At 36.5% G+C, this 20512-nt stretch overlaps 1 protein-coding gene across 5 annotated transcripts in view; it reads right to left on the bottom strand.

The window, feature by feature from the left end:
* The window catches only part of LOC111503217 (cubilin), a 278475-nt gene extending 259292 nt beyond the window's left edge, over positions 1 to 19183 (bottom strand). The window contains exon 1 of one of the 5 annotated variants that reach the window (XR_012467349.1): positions 17775 to 18513. The gene's annotated coding sequence lies outside the window, so the exon portion shown is untranslated. Of the gene's footprint in view, positions 1 to 13091; positions 15661 to 17774; positions 18514 to 19030 lie in introns of those variants that run through there. The other 4 variants (XM_074182953.1, XM_074182951.1, XM_074182956.1 and 1 more) reach the window with 4 other exon arrangements.
* Between the last annotated feature and the right edge of the window lie 1329 nt (positions 19184 to 20512).

Below are 20512 nucleotides of genomic sequence, written 5' to 3'. Positions count from 1 at the left end.
GTCATCCTAGACAAGAAACTAACATTCCAGGCCCACGTACTGCAGAGAATAGGAATAGCCAAACAGGCCAGAAGACGCCTGGCGCCGATCATAGGAAGAAGTAGTAACATGGCACTGAAACTCAAGTTACTAATGATCAGAACGATTCTAATGCCAATAATACTGTATGCATGCACTGCCTGGGGCCAGTGTGCGCAGACATACAGAAAAAAGATCCAATCATTTATGAATGCGAGCGTAAGGGCCGCTGTAAATGCACCTTACTATATACCAAACAGATTCATATACAGAGATTTAGACCTGGACACGCAATATGTGGACGTGTATGTGAGAGAACATGCAGAAAGCACGTTCGATAGAATCAGATCGCACTTAAATCCAGCGTTCCGCGATCTACACGATGTGTTGAACATGGATGACCCCAGGTTCCGAGAAAGGGACAAACATCCAAGGCCGACGAAGCAGAATCAGAGGCCGCCCCCACGAGTCGCCGTGAGGCGACTCCGGTAAGCACATTAAACAGACTTTCTTTCAGCAAGTTCACCGCAGAACAACTCGACCGCGATTCTAGTATTCTATTAAGAAACGCCCGACATTAAAAATAATAGCCGCCGGTTAGTTTTTGGGGGCCCCCATGCTTAAATTCAGTTAGGAATAGTCAGATAAAATAATGATTCGATAAGAAGGTAAAAGCACCTAAAGGCTGACTTTTTACCAAAATGAGAATAGATGTCAATCTTGCTGAAGTGCCCATCAGTAAGTTGAGGAGCGCTCGGAGAGCGGGGGTGGAAGGAGTGGGGTAGTAGGTTCTCTTCGCTAACAAATGGGGGGGAAGCTCCTACTTCAGGGCACTCAACCCGGGAGGGGGCATGGGGGGGGGGGGAATAATCACTTCACAGCGTTGAATGCTCACTAAACATAATAAATAGTTCATTGGTCCTCAGACACTTCCCCAGGAAGTGGAAACATGCGATCGTCATCATGATCCCAAAACAGGGTCAGAACCCGCTGTTCCCACAGAACTACCGCCCGATAAGTCTACTCTCCTCGGCGGCTAAGCTGGCTGAAAGAGTTGTTCTCCAAAGGCTCAACGAAGAAGTTGAGGACCGAAATGTCTGCCTGACGAACAATTTGGCTTCAGGCGATTAACATTCGAATAATAGTTTGAAGTTTTAGTTAGTGTTTATTGTATTTGAAGTGAAATAAAGTTAAGTTTGATTATTGTTCCGTGTAGTGTGTAGTCAATTATTGATCAACCTACGGTGATAAACGTAACAGTACTACCAAAAATAAAGCAGTCTATAAACCAGAATTGTGTACTCCACGCACATGCGCCACGCACATGCGCCGCTTAAGTGTTTCAAGACGTTTTGATTTGAAACGTAATTTGGATGGTTTAAGTCGAAACCTTGTGCAAAGATCAACGTTTTAACCAGTATGTGATACTTCATATAAATACTTTGTTCCCACTTCGTCTACGACACAGTGAAATATTGCTCAACGTTGCTAACCAAAATATTTGTCTGTGTGCGGCCAGCTTTATACTAAGGCTTGTTTCTCAAGGAAAGTTCAGTTCAGCAATGCATTCGTGGTTCAACTTAGTACCAATGGTGAAATATCCAACGAGTATACTTCGTTTTGTTTCCTGCTTTACGTCAGTTGCCTTGCATTGATCGCTCCAGAGGATGAATATCGTTTAGCGATCGACGTCGAAACTTGGCCTTACAAGAGACTATCTTAGGGAGCCTTTCATCTTCAATATTACTGGTCGATCACGTAGATAACTTTAACACGGCTCGATTGTGTGTATGGTAATGCCTGTCGGAAAACAACTACTTTTCTGGCTGATACCAGAACATGTTGGGTAGGTACGTTAGGAGAGACACGCTATAGATACGAAGTAAAAATGTGTCAATTGAGGCTGAGCCTATGGCGGTTGCGCAGCTTACTGCGCAACCTCTGCTTCAGGCACCCAGTGATGTAATTGAACCCAGGTTTGCGTTTAATAAACCCTACAAAATACAAATGGAACAGAACGCAGAGTCAGATGCTACAAATGCAATACGCATTTATGCAGACGGCTCAAACACCAAAGAAGGCTCAGAATGTGGAGAGTACTCTAGATCACTATGCCTAAGGATTAAGTGGGGAATGGGAAAAAATACCAGCTTGGTTCAAACAGAACTGGCTGGTATCTCAATCGCCACAAAATAAATAGCTTGCAAAGGAATTTCTGGCAAAAACATAAGAATCTGCACTGATAGTAGACAAACCCTATTAGCTTTGAACAGGCTAGTACAGGGCTAGTACTAGAGTGCTACCAAGATTCAGCCAAAAAGGTAATCGCATTGCCGACTCTTTAGCCAAGGAAGCGGCTGGACTAACAATTTTAGGATCCAACGACAATTGCGCCAAACGTCACACCCATACTCAATCCCTGAAGAGATGGGATGGAATAAAAGGATGCAATCTCGCAAGGATCACCCTGGGCAACCAGGGAAGCTGGCGCCAAAGAAATATCTGACAATGACCAGGAAAAATCTTCGCTCAACAATAGGATTTCTGACTGGCTAATGTCAACTAAGCAAACACCTCCATAATATGGGACTAGTGAACACACCTCTATGCAGGATGTGTGAACAGGAAGATGAAACTATCAGTCATGTCCTATGCGAGTGCCCGGAGTTGTCGTAAATAAGAAAGTGTATATTCGGCGAGTCTTGGCCCACACCTGCCGATATACAGAAGATGTCTCCTAGTGACCTGTGGGCTAAGTACTCACCCTCCCTACTCTACAGAAGAAGCGGTTGTATAGCAAAACACGTGTTGCGTTTTTGTAGTGAAAATCTCACGATGAAGTACTTTTTGAATAACTGCTTGCATGAAAGCCTGTCGGATAGAATTCAATGTCCAGTGTGATATTAGCCGGGAAATTAGTTGTTTTCTGGCAGGCATTTACCAGAACCTACGGTGTAGGTACCTGCTTTAGCAGAGATGAATGTCGAAATTGCATTTCAAAATATTATTTTGTTATTCTTTCATGTATTTGATTAATCGCAAACGTAAAGCCACATCACAGACAGACTCCGGAACACAATCGTCAAATCAAATTTCTTTGGTCTGGGTTCGAAAAAATAAACGATATCACACCGTGTCGCACACCTCCCCATTCAAGTCGAAACTCTCTCGTATTCAGGTCGAAATTTTCACACTATCACCGTTACGGGAGAATCATTCGAAAGCAATTTTCTCCATGAATTGATTTGTGACAACTGAACGTAAAATTCGAATTGGAAACGTCCTGAGATAATATCGACAACGGACAGCCGACAAAAAAGTATCTATCGGTCAGGACGACGTTGAAAGGGTGTTGAAATCTTGATGTGAAGAAGGAAATATTTCATTGAGAGCGATTGGTTCCCTTGTTATAATTCAGAACGAGTAGATGAGGGAGTTTCTCGATAGATTTTTCAGCTAAACAAGATACACCGAGCGAAAGTTGAGTTTTTTCATTATCTGACACCCGCAAAAGTATAGGTAGACCATATTTTTTTGTTATTCATAAACGATCTACCTGACTATATCAGTTCAAATTCAGTAGTTCTCTATGCAGATGATACTACATTGGCCATTGATGCAGATAGTCCTGAAGATTACAAAAAAAACTAAATAATTTAGCAGGAGAATTTATGAATTGGTGTGAAATAAATTTTTTGATAGTGAATGCAGAGAAAACTGTCTGTATGCATTTCCATTCTAGGTGGAGATCTGTGACTGATATTCAAGTGGTTGTCAAAAATAGCACTATTCATCTTTCTGAAGTTACGAAATTTCTTGGAACTCATATAGATAGTAGAATGAGTTGGGAAAATAATATTGATGCCATAAGCAAAAAAGTGAACACAGGTTACTATGCTATATTGCAATTAAAAAATATGTTCAATGCCAATCAATTCATCACTGTATATTATGCTCTAATCTACTGTAGCATATCGTATAACATCAACATCTGGGGATGCTCCAATAACTCAAACAGGATATTTGTTTCCCAAAAAAGAATTATTCGACTCATTTTCAGTCTGAAACCAGATGAATCGTGTCGACCATATTTTCAAAAATATAAAATTTCAACAGTTCCATGTATTTATGTTTTCAAATGTATAATGTTATTTATGCAACATGTTGAGATGTATCAAACAGTTTCTCATTGCCATGGTTACCCAACTAGAAACTGAGACCTCATCAGAATTCCTGCACACAGCTCAGCATTCTATGAAAAAAGCCCCTCATAAAGAGGTAAATAAAAATTCATTCAAATCAAAATTGAAAGTATATTTTCAAGACAAATGTTACTACAGTATAAAAAAATTTCTTGATGCAAAATGAAAATGTGATTGCTCATATGTATGAATATAAATGTTATACATGTTTTCATGTATATGTGAACAAATCTATTAAATTGTGATATTTTAATATTGTTAATTGTAAATTTGTCTATAATCACATGGTTTTTTATTTGTGACGTATCCTTTATTATGCTGTATCTGATTTGTAAGGATTGAATAAAGATTATTATTATTATTATTATTGGTAAGTGTCTCGAGAAGAAAGAAGTTGAAAATAGATTGATTTTTTGAAAAAAATCCTGCCAGACTTCTATTTCACTGTTGATTTATGAAAAGTACGGATTTTCCAAATGGCGTATAGGGTACCCCAACAGGGCTTCCGAACTTTGACAATTGATAACGGTCCTCTTGTTGAAACTACATTTGTCAAATTAGTTGTCATTTATTCAGTCTATTTTGCCAAATCACTATGGACGGATATAGCATTCAACAACACGTGAAAATAATAAAATGGGTGTCCTCTTCGGGCAACGTACCGTGACGGAACGCAGGATCTTCCGAAAACATCACCGCTGTCTGTGAGTGTGTGCAGGAGAATCCTTGCCAGTCGATTTCGCGTCACTCACAAGAACTCGGCCTTTCGCAGACCACAACTTGGCCGAATGTTGCGTCATGACTTGAGCCTGCACCCATACAGAATTCAACTGACCGAGGAACTGAAGATAACCGACTGTTCGCTGAATGGGCTTTGGAACAGTTGACAACTAACATCAAAAAATCATCTTCAGCGATAACGCCCATTTCTAGAAGAATAGGTACGTGAACGAACAAAATTGTCGAATTTGGAACGATACTAATTCACATGAATCCAGAAAAAGTCACTGTTTGGTGTGTATTTCCAGCTGGCGGTGTCATTGGTTCATATTTCTTTGAGAACGACGTTGGCCAGGCCATCACTGTCAACGGCGAACACTATAAGTCGATGATTACCAACTCCCTTTAGATACCAACAACATATAGCTCATTGAGAATCCTCTAACTAGTCCAATTCTTGCCAGTCTCCAGAAAATTCGATAGTCTCAGGTGCTCATTTTTTTCCATCTCACACTCATTCCAAAATTCCTATTTCCTTTCCTATTTTTTCACAAATCTTTTGATGGATGTTTGTCAATTTCTTCTGGTTCTCGACATAATTTAGATCATTCAAAAATTTCTCGTCTCCTGTCTTCAGGTGTCTTCTAAATAGACAACTAGTGAATATATCTGAAACAGTTCCTCATTTTTTTCTTGGACAGTCCCTTTCCGAAGGTTTTCTCGTGTGTGTTCCTGATATATTTTCCCATCACTCGTTTTGCTTCTTATTGAACTATTTCCTGATCCGTGTTAGGAATCACACGTTAAAAGGTAAGACCTCGTTAGTTCTTAGCTCGCACAAGTTTCTCAACTTCTGAGAGTTGTCGTTCGTATGGGGGCGACAGCTGATTACCGGAAAAACAGAAAACAGAACAGATAAAAGAGTATGATATTTACAGAAGATTCAGGGGTCATATATAGATTCGATCCCCCCTTTTTTACCTCTGATTTCTCACTGTCGCCTGGCGATCTATGAAAATACATATCCTCTCAAGAGAGGATATGTATCCAGTTTATACACCTATAAACTGCAGCAACATTCCTATTTGATCTCTAACTTTGAGGTAAAATTCGTTGTATATAGAAATTCATGATTGCCTTAGAGAGGCTTTTCTGTTTACAACATTCAATCTTACAAAAATCATTGGTAATGGAATAAAAAAACAGATTTTTTTCTGATTGATTCGGCCGTTACTTGATAAAGATCCATAGTAATTTCATAAACTACAGATCAAATCGTGAGGTATGGTTTATGAAAAAGGAAAAACAGATATTCAACGAAAGTCATTTTTCGTGGAGGAAAAAATCAGTTTTTTATCGACCTTTTTTTGGGTAATTGTTACCTTCCACAATCTGAAAAAATATAAAAATTATAATGGAGAACTTTATACAAGTGTAGAAGGGCAAACTTTTTAGTTTACCCCGATAAGTTACTGCGTAAAAATCAAAGTATTTTTCACAAAGAAAAATCTTCTATTTATCAGTAACTTGTCGTATTTCACAATTATGCCTATCAAAAAAATTATTAAGAAATTATACTTATCTTTTACGTTTCGGAGGCCAAAATCTGCCTCCGTCTTCAGAAATGGATAAAAATTCGAATATATACGCAGTTATTCCTTTTTTAGAGAGCTTATTTCTTTACTTCTTCGACAGATGTCAAAGAAGTTTTGAAATATGAAATTATGTTAATGTTGTTGATTGACAACTGAAATATTCGATGTAATACAAGGTACTCTCCGATATCAGTTTGTTGCCATTTCACCACTATCCAAAGTTTTCTTCAAGATGGGTAGCCAAGTACGGTCTATTTCTAAGGAGCTATTCGAGATACAATTCTCTCCAGACATGAGAATATACGCTGATTTTTTTAGCTTACGTCTCTTAGAATGAGGCTCATTGGTAATCTTTCTTGTCCTATTCCATTCCACCCGATGTTCACCGTCTGATTTTAAAATGTGTTCTGATAATTTTGATCCTGTCAATTGTCTATTTTTTATATAATCTCGATGTTCATTCTCACGCACTTTCAATGGTCTTGAGGTTTCACCAATGTAACTTTTACCACAAGAACAAGGTATTTTATAAATACAATTTTTTGTTTTTTCTTCAGTGTCGTTGGGTTTTGTATGTGTGAGTATAGATCTCAGTGTATTTTTTGTTCTGAAAGTAGTTCTAACATCATATCTATTTCCAATTCGTCTTATTTTTTCAGATAGTCTTGGAATGTAAGGTATAACGTTAGTTGTAAAAGGTGTCGTTGGATGTTGAGTCGGTAATTGTTGAGTTGGATGTTGTTGAATTTGTGAAGCTGTTTGTATAAAAACCAAACGAACTTACAAACATAAGAAAACTGTAGAGTTTTGGTCCTAAATACCGGAAGGATTTCTGCCCAACTGATTTGAGCATTAATGGTATGACGATACTATTATTTCGACGTGTAGCATATTTATGGTGATAAGTAGTCAATTCTTTTTTGTTTTTATGTTTAATGCGAAATATGGTTCTGTAATCAATCCAAAAAACAAGTCTCTGCATGAACTAAATCAAATTTGACATCGCTAATAACATACCTCAATTGAATTACCTACAAAAAATGTTTCCAAAAATAATCTCAGTATTGAATCAATTCGTAAACAACCACAATCATTCCAGTGGAATTAATTTCCCGGGCTCTTCTGACCTACTGACTCAACGACAATAAAACACGAATGGGGGCCTATCAAGAAAAAGCAAAAAGGAAAAAAATCCATTTCCGTAACATACCGACAGGCAAATTAAAATCGGATCAACCCTTTTGTCAGTCACCACAAAAATACCGAGATTAAAGTTGGATGGTTGGAACTTCAAGATAGATCCTCCAATTACAATTAAACTGGAAACCAATTAAAATTTTATATCGATTCTCTTCAAGCGAGGCTATCAATAGGAGCAGGTTATTTACAGGCAGACTGCTATGGATACTTCGGAGGAAATTGAATGTTTAGTATCATCGGTGAATTGAGTCCCGAAGAGAGAAGGAAGTGATGTCTGGGAGGACCCTTCATAAGTGATTTTGGGCTTCAATTTGAGACAGTGACATTGTCGTGATTATTAAGTTTTCGAAATAATTTTTCCAAACAAACTTTCAAGTGAGGTGGAATAATTACAGTGTTACATTGTGCATTGTGTTAGGTAATTTCAAAATTTTTGTCGGTTATAATGTCATGTGTTTTTGTAGCCACCTTTCAGCTTTTTACTAAGCAACTTTCGGCCATTATCTCTCTACGAACTCGAATTGAACCAAAGCGCTGCCTAAACGGCCCGAAAAATTAACCAGATATTTGATAGTGTCAATGTTTGACGTCGGTTTGCAAAATTTCGTTCCGGAGATTTTAGCCTCGAAGATGAGCCCCATGGTCGATAAGGACAAGGCTTTGAGGACCCTGGTGGAGACTGATCCATCACAAACGGTACATGTTATGGGAGAAGAACTGGGCATCAGCTCCCATGCGGTTTTCGATGGTTTCAAACGTATTGGAACGGTCAAAAAGCTCGAAAAATAGGGGCCCCATGGTTTGAACTAACGACAAAAATTGTCACGCTTCGAGGCACATCTCAAAGGCGAAAACTCACCAAAAAAAGACCAAGGTAACAAGGTGCTGGTGTTTATTTACTATATATTTCTGCAACCGGGACAAATCATCACAGCAAATTCCTATTGTGAGAAAATCGACAAAATGTCGATGAATATTACTGGAGGTTTTTCCCAACACCAAACCGTTATTTTTAACACCTCGACACGTGTTTCGATCATCACGTGATCATCTTCAAAGAGGAATATTACTGGAGTTTTTTCCCAACACCAAATCGTTATTTTTACACCTCGACACGTGTTTCGATCACCAAGTGATCATCTTCAAGAGGAAGATAAAACTGTTTTACCTTCCTCTTGAAGATGATCACTTGGTGTTCGAAACACGTGTCGAGTTGTAAAAATAACGATTTGGTGTTGGGAAAAAACTCCAGTAATATTCATTACTACACCAAATGTTCCAAACAGTACATCACAAGTTCAAAGAGGAAGATTAAAACTAGAAACTAATGCGAGCTAACCCTATTTATGCTATATAGGTATCCCATACAGGTAAACCATCCAGGCGTACCACCCATACAGTGCATCGTCTTTTGACTTTCCCTCTAAAACATGATAGGTTAACAAAAGAAAGACGTACAATACAGGAAATAGCAGCTACTAACGGTTTCTCGAGGGATATTGTATATGACATAAAAAGGAAGAAGAAGTTTAGGTTAAGAATGAACGAAATCTCAACTTTCAGAAAGGTCAAAAACCAAGATAAATATATCTCAGTTCCATACCACCAATATACGAGGAACGTTGGAAAGATTTTCAAGGAACTAGGTATGAAGGTGGTTAAAACAAGTCATACACTACAGAGTCTTTTGAGAAGTCCAAAAGACAAAGTCGAGAATTCGGAAAAGCCTGGAATTCACGAAATTGAATGTAAGGACTGCGATGCAAAATATTATAAACAGACAAAAAGATCTATTGAAGTAAGATATAAGGAACACATAGCACACTTAAAATATGGAAGACCTGAAAAATCAGCAGTCGCAAATCATATTTTGCAACAAAACCATTCCATAGACTTCAGTTCATTAAGATTAGACAAGTTAACAACAACAAGCAACTAGATACCTATGAGAGTGTAGAAATAAGTAAACACAATAAAATGAATAACGATGATACCAAAGAACATACTATATAGCTTGTTAAAATAAAATAATGTTATAGGGTTTACTGATTACTACATAAGGACACATTGCGAAAATAAATTTGGATAGGCAATATTGTGAAATTAATTTTTATATAGCTTAAAATTGTTATATATAAACATATATTGTAAAATAATAGATAAGGCAAAATTGTAAAATTGATTTAGGTTAGTATACCTGTTTGGCTGGTACGCCTGGATGGTTTACCTGTATGGGATACCTATATATCATAAATATAGTTTATTATATTTAATATTAGTATCTAGTTTTAATCTTCCTTTTTGAAGATGATCACTTGGTGTTCGAAACACGTGTCGAGGTGTTAAAAATAACGATGTGGTGTTGGAAAAAAGCTCCAGGTTCCAAAGGCTCCAAACAGTGCATCATAAAAAAATGTCGATGCTGCTGCATCAGCAGCAATTGATGAAAAAGTAAAATGAAAGACCAACTGAAACAATTTCAATAAACTTATAACATTTTCTTCTAAAATGGGTTCTTAAAAAAGGACATGGTATGATTTTTTTTGGATTACAAGTAGTACCAGAAAATGTTTTGAACAAATGTCGTATAAAAAACAAGACCAAAAGTTTCTGTAGCTGGTGAAAAGGCAGAATAAAAGCCCAAATGAAGCAATTTCAAAAAATTAACAATTTTTGCAAAAATGGGTCCACAAGAAAGGATTCGGTATGATTATTTTCGGAATCTTTAATCACAGCATAGTGGCATAAGTATGAATTACAAACAATCAAGAACTGTTACAAAATGTTAGGAACAAAGCATTTGTTATTCATTTAAAAAACGGTACCAAAAGTTTCTGGGGTTAGTAAGAGGGTTGCCTTTTATATTTCGGGATTTGGCAACCCTAGTGTTGCAATCTGGCAACTTACAGCTCTATCGTAAAGTTGGACATTTTTGAGCTCAGAAAGTTTTGACATACGCGCGCTATTTGGCTTGTTTACAGTAACTTAAAAGATTCATCTCGGCCCAAAAATGGAATCAAATCGCGAACATTTTCGTGCGATCATTTTTTACAACTTTAGACGTGGATTAACTCAGCAACAGTGCATGGATGAACTTAATTCAATTTTTGGCGATGAAGCTTCTTCAAGGACCAGTGTTTATCGATGAATTCAATCGTGGTCGTAATTCACTCCAAGACGAATTTCATGAAGATCGTCCAAAATCAGTTGTTGTTCCGAAAACCATTGATGCTGTGCTCGAAATGATATTGATAGATCGTCATGTGACCTATCGTGAGATGAGACAACCTTATACATTAGTGGGACCAGCATACATTCAGTATTGCATAAACATTTGACTGTCAAAAAATTTGTTCGCGTTGGATTCCACACAATTTGTCAATCGCTCAAAAAAAAGGTTCGTGTCGATTGGTCGAAGGAAATGCTCAAAAAATTCGATCGCGGTGCTTCGAAACCAGTCTATGACATCGTGACAGGTGATGAATCGTGGATTTACGCGTATGAGCCCGAAAATAAACAGCAGTCGACTGTATTGGTGTTTCAAGATGAGCCACGTCCAACAAAAGTTGTTGGCGCACGAAGCACTTCCAAGCAAATGCACAACAGTCAATTCTGAGTGGCACACAACCATTTGTTTGCCAGGTGTCTTCCAAGAAATCAGGAAAACCAACCACCGAAGACGGATCAGTCTTCACCACGACAATGCGAGCTCTCACACATCGGCTTAAACAACTGCATTTTTAAGCACCCAAAACATTGTCATGAGTCATCCGCCGTATAGTCCTGACTTGGCACCGAATGACTTTTTTTCATTCCCGTAAAAAACAAACTGAGAGTTCAACGTTTTTCGACACCTGAAGAAGCGGTTGCTGCATTCAGAATTCATGTTTTGGAGATACCTCAATCAGAGTGGCAAAAGTGCTTCGACAATTGGTTCAAACGCATGCAAAAGTGTATAGATCTTTATGGGGAATATTTTGAAAAACAATAAAGTGATTTTCGATTATTAATATTTGTTTTCTAATCCCGAAATATAAAAGGTAACCCTCGTAAAAAACGATAATAAAAACCCTACTAAAACGATTTTAATAAAATTGTAACAATTTCTTTGAAAATTGGTTATAAGACAGGGTTCAGTATATTTTTTTTGGAATTTCGAATTACAACTTCATTCAGCAAAGTGGCATAAGTTTGGATTATAAAAAAACTAGAAATTGTAAGAAGTTCTTCGAAAATGGGCTCATAAGGCAAAATTTGTTATGAATTTTTTTCGGAATCTTGAATTACAACTTTGTCCAGCAAAATGGCATAAGTTTTGCATTACAAACAAACAAAAACTGTTACAAACAAAGCATATGTTAGTCACTCGTAAAACGGTACCAAAATTCTCTGGAGATGGTAAAAAATCAAAATAAAAGCCCAACTAAAACGATATTATTAAAATTGTAATTATTTCTTCGAAAATGGGTTCATAAGGCAAGATTTGGTATGACTTTTTTCGGAATCTTGAATTACAACTTTATCCAGCAAAGTGGCTAAGTTTTGATCACAAACAAAAAATAATTTTCGAAAAATGTTTCGAACAAAGCATTCGTTAATTATTTCAAAAACGGTACCAAAATTCACTGTAGTTGGTGAAAAAGCAAAAAAAGACCAATTCAAACGATTTCAATAAACCTGTAACATTTTCTTCTGAAATGGGTTCTTGAGAAAGTACTTGGTATGATTTTTTTCGAAATATTGAATTACAATCCCGTTCAGCAGACCGGTATAAGTTTGGATAACAAACAAACAAAAACGGTCAAAAAATGGTATAAACAAAACATTATTCATTCAGAAAACTGCACCAAAAGATTCTAAAGTTGGTGAAAAAGCATAGTAAAAGCTCCATTATAACAAGTTCGATAAAATTGTAGGAATTTATTCAAAAATGGGTTCAGTCTGTTTTTGTTTCAGAAAAATACCAATGTTGATCCAAGTGGATATTTGAAGAAACTGGCATTTTGCTTACAATGATATTGAAACTTCGCTTTTTCTTGCTTGAACTTAAACTCGGTCAGTAAGGACTCCTATCTAAAAGGACCTATACCACGCCCCTTATTCACCTTTCCAATACACCCTCTAGAAACGGTTTTAATAAAATGTTTGTCTACCTATAATGCGGTAAAATATGGGATGGAAAATGATAAAGAGCGTGTACGCAAGCAAATATTGAAACTTGTTTTGATAGTGTTGGTGTGAAAGTGGCGAGCATTTCAAGAGTGTCATCTGCATCGGGCAGCCTGATCGTGAGCGGGGAAAGCAGCGCAAAGCCTCCCCCGGGTGGCGAGGGCGTGCTAATCAGCAAATAACGTACCCTTGGAGAAGAGACGGAGCGAAAACCATCCGAGGAGCGGCAGCCATCTTATCCCCTGGACACAACAATCGGCGAGTGGCATGGAACTCTTTTGGTCTAGTCACTAAAAAAGGTGCACACATCACTGTACACGATCCAAGTTGGCGTCAGGACAGTCGACGGTCTTCCGTCCGCCCCGCCCCTATACGAAACATCGCTTAGCGGCCGCCACCAGCTCTTGCCGTACATGCAGCCGACCTAACGCGCGCCGCCAGAATGGGAGCGGTCCAGTTGCCAGGTCAGGGCGGCGTCTGCGCCTCGCGGGGCGACTTCCAGCCCGCAGAAGGGCCACTGCGCAGGTCCGCGCTGCCTGGTGGCGGTTTGATTTTTTGGAGGGAACAGATTTCCCGCGATGGATCGAACCCGCCGTTATTTATATATATAAATCCTTTATTTAGTCAAAGACTGATAATACAGTTCAGTGAGTAACAATTTTAAATGAAATCAATAAAATCTAAAAATAAAATTGATTTGTTGTCACTTGTAGATTGTCATAAAGCAGTAAAATATATATATACATACATATAAACACATACATACAAAATTGTCAATTACTAATTTACATCTCGTTTCAAATATATTAGCATAAAATCTTACGAATACATAAAAAATATAAGAAATAAAATTAATGTCGTCATATAGAAAAAGTTAAATATATATAAAAAGGTTTTTAAACTAGAAGTTTATGTCTCACAACAAATATAGATACTGTGTGTTTATAAAATAAACGTCAAGTCATTACGTTTTTCCATCATTATTTTATCAATTAAGTACTTAGGTGCCCGTCCTGTTTTGATTTTGAAAATGAAAATAAGTGTCTGGTATAACAGATAATCTTCAATTGCTAACCATCTTAAACTGTCCAACATGGTTTTTAAGGGAGTGCGTCTGCTACATGACAAAATGATATGCATCGATCGGTTTTGTAGTTTTTGGAACCTGTTAATTTGGTTTTGGTTCAGTAGGTATAAAATAGTGGAGCAATAGTTCAAATGGGGAAGTATAATACTATTGTATATCACCGTTCTTTGTCCATGCATTAAGGTATCTTAAACATCTGAATAAAAAGTTTACTTTAAAAGAAATAGTTTTTAATATATAGTTTGCATGTTCTTTAAACGTTAGTCCATAGTCAACTATAATGCCCAAGTATTTGATTTTTTCACTTGTTCAATTGGGTTCCCGCATAGTTTGATTTCCAAATTCTGGCTTGGCAGTGGTTTAATCTGGTTTTCTCTTGCAATGAGCATACATTTTGTTTTATTTTCATTTATTTCAAGTGAATTACTGCAACACCATTTATGAATACAATTTATTGTAGAGTTAATCGTTTCCGTCAAAATTCCATGGTCTGTGGAAGAAAAATAGATGAGGGTGTCGTCTGCAAATAAGTGGATTTCACACATTCCAGCTTCTCCTACTATATCATCTATATGAATATGGAAGAGTAAAAGGCTGAGAATACTACCTTGTGGCACCCCAAATTTATTTTCTATTTCGTCGGATTCTATGTTATTCAGAAGCAACTATTGTTTTCTATTATTTAGAAAATTTGCAAACCATTTCTATGCTTTACCCACAATACGAGTACGTGGAGGAGAAATGACCGAAAACAAGATGAAACTATTTGGTAGAGTGCAACTACAAGTTCTCTTCTTGATGTTCCCATAACTTGAAATCAGTTTCGGTAGACTGTTCTTCGTTTTCTGATCATCATCTTGTTGACTGTAGTTTCGAGATAAAAATGCATAAAGAATAGCCAGATCTACGATCATTCAGAGATTTCAATCCGTGGATCCTTTAACGTATCTCAATGCCATTATAACTAAGAGTGTTTTTCCAAGTTGCTGAAAGAACGGTGTGGCTGAATAACTTCCCACGAGATCCCACTGACCTGAGGTCTATCACCATCATACATTGTCTCTCGAAAGTAGTTGAGATGATCATGAAAGGAGCAAATTTGCAACTTCATAAATGAATACGTACACTCCGGTTTCAGACCTCGACACAGCACAAACACAGCTTTGCTTTCCATCACCGATGACCTCTCCAAGGCTGTCCTTCCGGATTACAGTTAAGCATTCGACACTCTTGACTTTGACATATTGTGCGATAAACTCAGCTTCTTCAGTTTTTTCGTGTAGATGCGTTGCTTCGGGTTTAAAATTATCACCTCAAAGAGTTGTAATGGATGGTATCAGCTCAGGGACCCTACCCGTAATCAAATGGGTCCCTTAAGGATCCATCCTTGGACCTTCACTATTCAGTTTGTATATTTGTGACTTCCACCAGTCGGTAGAAAAATGTAACATTCATCATTACGCAGATGATACTCAACTTTACTCCTCTTGTCAGTTTCTTGACCTTGATTCTGCTCAAAATCTCATCAATCGTGATCTACAGACCATCTTTGATATTTCATTAGCACATTAATTAAAGTCAAACTCCGAAAAGTCAGCAGTAACGATATTTGGACCGAGATTTTACTAACAATGTTTCTCAAATTCATATTAATGGTGACGTTCTGCCTTCTAAAACTGATATGAAGAATTGTGCTTTCATTCTGAATTGAGCTTTACTTAACTCGGACGTTGGTCCAAACGTCCTTTAATACCTCAAGGCACCTGTATTCAAATCGCAACGTATCAAAAAACTCAAATTAAAACTATGCTAAACTAAATTCTACAATCTCCTGCCCAGTGAATTCTCAAACAATTCTCTTCTAGATATCTAGGTTAAGTAGCGTAAACTTTCGACTTCAGATGGATAGAAAAAAAGGTGCTTGCAACGAAATTATCCTAGGAACATTCCAGAAAGTAGGAGATGAATTGTAAAAAACTGGAGCCAGTTTCAATACATTTTTTTCCAATTCTGATATTATTTTTGTTTTGTTTGCAGCTTTTCAAAACAAATATAAAACCGCTAATCACTTGGCAAGGGATGCCCCCATTTCCGAAATAAAAAATGTTGGAATGGAAATTCAAATACCAATCAAAAGAGGTATTACAATTTCCATTTGAAAAAAAAAATTGGAACCATCCTCTCGGTAAAGAGTGATGCGAAATTTTTTTCTTTACAAAAAGCCAAAATTTCTACGTAAATTTTGTCTGACCTTGATTTTTTTGTTCCGTTCAAAAGATGCAATTCACTGTATCAATTGATGGCGGTATGATTATCTACTATTTTGTTCTACAGAATCTCGTGAATTATTCAAAAAATACTTCAATTGTCGAGTTTTCAAAATTTACATAATTTTTTCAAACCAGATTAATTGTAAAGGCCGACATCATCTACTAATTATCTTATGTGCTGCACTGCTACTGAAAATTAATAAAATATGGGGATCCCGCTGTGCATATAGTCTATTTCCTTAAGCAGCGTAGTAATAAATAATTTTCGAGTAGCAGTTCCACAGTTGTACATAACTGAGTCGGTTAAAGAGGGAAAAATGTACTGTTCGTTTCAAACATTCAATGTTGTTGTATGATTTGATATAACAAGCCTCGAAAGATTTTCTATAATTGTACGTATACGCCAGTGTTTCTCAAAGTGTGCGCCGCGGCGCCCTGGTGCGCCGTGGGCCACGGGTGAGTCTCAAGGTACAACGTTTTACAACATAGATAACTGAGAGTTCTCTGATAATATGATAATATCGCTAATTGCAAAATGCAATCCGTTCAGACAGCCACCTACCTACTTTTATTAATTAAATATCTAGTGTACCTAGTCTTTACGTTCGGGGCGCCGCGATAACCTTCAAAAATAGGATGACGTCATGATTCGATCTGATCTAATAGTGCTTCACCTGTAGCCTCTTCATCAGTATTATTAGTTTAGCCTAAAGGAAGTCAATCCGAACAAATAAATAAAAGACGTTACTCTTAACTACTAATGAAAAAAATCCGTGTAGGTTTATGAAAAATAAAATTATATTTGGTAAAAAGTACACCACGCCGCCCATGCCAAACAAAGAATCTGCCGACGTTCGGTAACTATTTAATTTTTATGCCAGTCGAATTGACTTCGTATATACTATAAATTATACTTAGTGTGTGAATCAAGATGGATACTTCGGCTTTCTCATCAGTCAAAAGAATGAACAAATGTGCTTTTTCTGTTGACGAAATATTCAATATTGTTGTATTAACCCTCATGGAATTTCACGAAGTACAGTTCATCAAATAATCAATATTCAAATCCCACCAAAAATTAATTATGCATGCTACATTGTAATGTATTATGTATTCATTATATTTTAATAGAAATGTTTTTCTGGAACACTTAATCGGAAAATTTCGAGTTATATCAAAAACCTACACTATCTTTATACGAAAAATGTGTGAACTTCCCTAGAGAGGAAGAGAGCAAGGAATGCGTTTGTTTTCAATATTCGCATGTTTGAGGAACTGAAGGCAAAAGTGACCCGAAACTTCGAGAAATACACGTTTGATGATGATAGATTTCAATATAAATGAAAGGTTATATCAATGACCTTCTGAATATTATGTTGTGTAGCAATCCTGTGCATGATATCTGTTTCAATGCTATAACAATGTTTTTAGTAATAACTGAGTACGAAAAAGTTATTTTCCTGTAATGCAATATTCATATGGAAGTTAATCTAATGAAAATAATTTTTCTCACCAGAACAGAAATGCTGTTCTTCCCGCAAGGGGCACATAACTTCAAGATAACTATCCTTATTGACTATACGACTATGTAGCGAGAACTCCTGATGCACTACGCCCCAGTAATCAACGAAAACAGTAAGCAAAACCTTGACATTTGATCGAACTTGGCTTGTTTGTTTTTGTCTTATCTCTCCTGGATTCTTCTTTTCCGATGATTGTACTTTGATTTCGATTTCATAACCATTTACCCATGATTCGTCACCAGTTATGACCATTTCAAGCAAATCTGGATCGCCGTTGACTTCCAACAGTTCCTGAGCAATTCTCATGAGACGGTTTTTTTGGTAAAATTTCAGCAATTTTGGTCAAAATTCATCAACTTTGGAATAAACTTCGCGGCCACACTCTTCACGCCCAAAATTTACAAAAACAACTTGTATGGCAGGAGCTAAATCAATTTGGATTTAGGCTCTACTCCTATTAGCTCCTATTAGGTAAATTGGAATATTACGGAATACGTGGCAGAGCTTTAAAGCTAATGAAAACCTTCTTATGTGGGAGAAAACAAATTGTTTATACATCTGGAAATTCTAGCACATGTAGATCCATTTTGCACGGTGTATCACAAGGGTCCATACTGGGACCAACTCTTTTTGCGGTATATACTAATGATATTTTTAATTTCTTACTCCTAAAGCTTATCTTTTTGCTATGCAGATGATGTATCAACCGTAGAAGCAGACTCAAATGTTAACGATATAATGAACCTATATTCTAGAACACATAATGATGCTGAAACTTGGTTTACTAAACAAGAATAAGACACAAAAAAATATAACATCATTAAATAGACAACTAACGAAGGAGCAACATGTAGATTTATTGGGGTTTAAAACTGATGACATGTTAAATTGGTAAGCACATGTTGCTGGTCTGTACAAAAAACTTTCTACACAACTGTTCCTTCTAAGACAGCTGAAAATGTCCCTTAGTCAAAGTATGGTATTACAGATATACATTTCTCTTTTTTAACAGCCATCTAACACATGGCATACTTTTATGGGGTTAGTATTCACATGCAATTGAAGCCTTTCATATGCAAAAAAAGAAATCCGGATCATAGCCAATGTTCCTTACAGAGATCACTGTCGTCCTTTATTTCAAAAATTCAAAATTCTACTCTTGCCATGTATTTTCATACTCTATAACATTTTAGAGATTCACAAAAATAATACTAAGTACCTTACAAATGCTGACTTTCATAATTACCCTACTCAAAGAGGTGCACACCTGAGGCCTCAATTTTTTAGACTGGATCTATCAGCTCGAAATTCACTCAACTTACATTTATCTAATATATAAAAATGGATGTTTGTTTGTTGGTTGGTTGGTTTTGGTTGGTTGGTAAGTGATAAACTTCTACATCGCTCAACCGATTGTGATGAAACTTGACATGTATAAGTAATTTTTCATAGGGGTTTTTAGGCCATCAATTTTTCTGTAACTCGCCATTAGATGGCGATGTAGAACAATTTTTTTAAAGCACTGTTCTATAACGCTGCGCACGCCTAAGTTCGTTGATTCTGATTCTGTCAAAACATAGGAACAGCAGCGATACAGCAACATAGTACTAGTAATTTATACAATAAAATACCAACAGACATTACCGGTCTGAGTTATAACCATTTCAAGGCTACAGTTAAGCACTTACTATTAAGGCACTGTTTCTATTCCATCGACGAATATTTGAATTGTGAGACATTAATCTTTTAATATGTTAAATGTTTTTATTTCCAAAAATAACTATTTTAGATGTAATCAGTGTGTATAACCACAACTATTGTTCAATTGTTGTTATTCTTGTTTGTCAGTTTGATTTGTCACTATTGTACATTTTGTAGTTAATGTGATGAAATAAAAATATTCTATTCTATTCTATATTGTATGTGCATATTAATTCCAATTTAAAGCATGTAGCAGAACTTTCCACTAAATAAATTCTCATAGGAAAAACATAGGATACTGCTGCTGCACCGATTCTCAGCTACATTCATAATATTATTGGTGAATTATTTTTGAATCAGAACCATTGAAGTTATTGCTTCTTTATAATATAAACTAGGTAAAGTGTTAGAAGAAGCTTCGAGTTGAAGATCGCCTATTTTTATTCCACCAGTAGAGATTAAAGTTTCAAATATATTTTCAATTTTGTTTCAATTGAAAGAAATACATTTTCAGGAGATTAATTTTTGGGAAAGTTTCGAGAGGACGCTTTTTTCTAGTTTGTATCTGAAAGTTACTTCTTTGCATCATTCACACATCTTACCTTTCAGGAAGGAATCAAATGGTAAGAACAACAGGACTTTCAGAAAAAAAAAAGGAAATGTGTGGTGTTCCACAGGGATCAATTTTAGGACCCATCTTATTCTTATTATATGTCAATGACGTTGCAAATTTGAGCATTTCTGGAAATTTCTCTCTTTTCGCTGATGACACGACGATGTTGTGGAACAACAAAAACTCAAATGATTTACACAATGCAACATATACTGATATGAAAAAAATCAAGGAGTGGTGTGATGCTAATTTGCTATCCTTCAATATAACTAAAACAAACATTTTATCTCTCAGATGTGCTCTTGATGACAATTAGTGATCAAGAACGAGAACCAATCTAAATTTGTAGGTATTCACATTGACAATAAGATCAAATTTATTGAACATATCAAACAACTCAAAAGTAAAATTTGT

Source organism: Leptinotarsa decemlineata, unplaced genomic scaffold (assembly GCF_025532065.1).
Source record: "Leptinotarsa decemlineata unplaced genomic scaffold, Ldec_3_MD MMD2_tig00026330_RagTag_RagTag, whole genome shotgun sequence".
NCBI classification, from domain to species: Eukaryota; Metazoa; Arthropoda; class Insecta; order Coleoptera; family Chrysomelidae; genus Leptinotarsa; species Leptinotarsa decemlineata.
Note: the sequence above shows the minus strand (reverse complement) of the source record. Positions and strands in the feature narration are given on the sequence as shown.